Source organism: Arachis ipaensis, chromosome B04 (genome assembly GCF_000816755.2).
Source record: "Arachis ipaensis cultivar K30076 chromosome B04, Araip1.1, whole genome shotgun sequence".
NCBI lineage: Eukaryota > Viridiplantae > Streptophyta > Magnoliopsida > Fabales > Fabaceae > Arachis > Arachis ipaensis.
In genome coordinates, this window is record NC_029788.2 from 2,682,573 (window position 1) to 2,684,143 (window position 1,571).

At 29.9% G+C, this 1,571-nt stretch overlaps 1 protein-coding gene across 3 annotated transcripts in view; it reads right to left on the minus strand.

Annotated features, from left to right (window-relative positions):
• LOC107638234 (glutamate decarboxylase 1) overlaps window positions 1-1,571 on the minus strand; it is a 22,760-nt gene that overhangs the window by 10,476 nt on the left and 10,713 nt on the right. The gene's annotated exons all lie outside the window — the stretch shown is intronic.

Here is a 1,571-nt window from a genome sequence, read left to right on the forward strand (position 1 = left end):
AGTTAATATCATAATTTTATATATATATATATATATTTTAAATTTAATTATATGTATGTGGCTAGATAATCTATGAAAATATCTAAATGTTCCTTTTTTTTGTCCTTTTTCCAGAAAATCTATGCTTATGTGACATTTTTCTTGACATTTTGATGTCTGCTATTAAAGAGTATGATGGAAATTTGGAGTTACAATTGACATCACTTTGTTAGAAAGCAAGAACAGAATCTTAAAATGTTATATGATATCCCATTTGCCAGATGATCATAATGCTAATATTCATGGGAATTAGTTGCAGCATTTTAACTTCTTGAACTTGTCCTCATAACCTATTTTTTTAGAGAGAAAATATGGTGTCTGAAAAATTACTTTCAAGAAACTAGGTCCATTATCTTTATTTATTCATATTGTCTTATGCAGAAGACAGCTAATAATACCAGAATTTGAGTGCAATGAAAAGTCTATTTCTTCATATGGTTGGTATTGAAAACAATCTCTTGTTGGCTCTTTTTGGTGTATACATCAAATGCCGTGGGTTTATTTTCTCAATCTAGCGGATTCAGAAAGATTAGAGTAGTTTGATCCATAAGGAAAACCAAATTTTATCTTAGTATATGGTTATTTTCTGAAACATGTCTGGACATATCACTCAACACAATATATAAATTCGATCTCTTAGGCTGTGTTTGGAAAGGAGATTGAAATTGAGAGACAAAGACGGAGAAACAGAGACCGAGAGATAGAGACTAAATTAAGTCTCTGTATTGTGTGTTTGGTGTAAAATGTACTAGACTGAGTTATGTCTAAGTATCGTATTTGGTTTAAGATAAATATGAAGATTAAGGAGTAGATTTAGAATTTAAAAAATTACATGAGAGTATTTTTGGAAAGAAATGTTGAAATTTCAATCTCTAATCCTAGAAATTTCAGTCCCTTTTGTCTCCACCTTTTGGAAGTACTGAAAAAACTGAAATTTTGTATCTCGGAACTGAAATTTTAGTTCCAGTTTATAACCACCAAATACAATACTGAGTCCTAGTCCTTCAGTCTTAATTCTAGTCTCTAAAAATAAATACTACTTAAGTTGTATTTGGATACTGTCTCTAAGATAAAAATGACAGTAGATACAGAATTTTTTTGTTGTAGAGATACTGATAGAGAAACAAATTTTTCTTTCCTTCCCAGAAACCGAAAAATACAAGTCTTGGTGTTTTCTATATCTGTATTCTTGTCAAAGAGATAGAATTCAAAGGCAACCTTATTGATCTTACTTTTATGTGATTTATATTACCAGCTTCTGCAGGTCTTAAATTTCAACTGCTGTTTTATTTCTTCTTTTCAATGTTGTATTTGTGAATCAGAAGTTGAGTGGGGTGGTAGGCATCTTGTAATTCAATAACTTAAGAGTATTAATTACACATCTAGAGTGAAAATGTGTAGCATACTGCATCTTGGAATATGTCATACCACTTTTTCAGTATGTTTGAGTGAATTGTAACCTTACAAGCAAAGAATAAGGGAAGAAATCATAGATCATATTAAAATCCACAAAGTAATATTCTCTGTTTTTT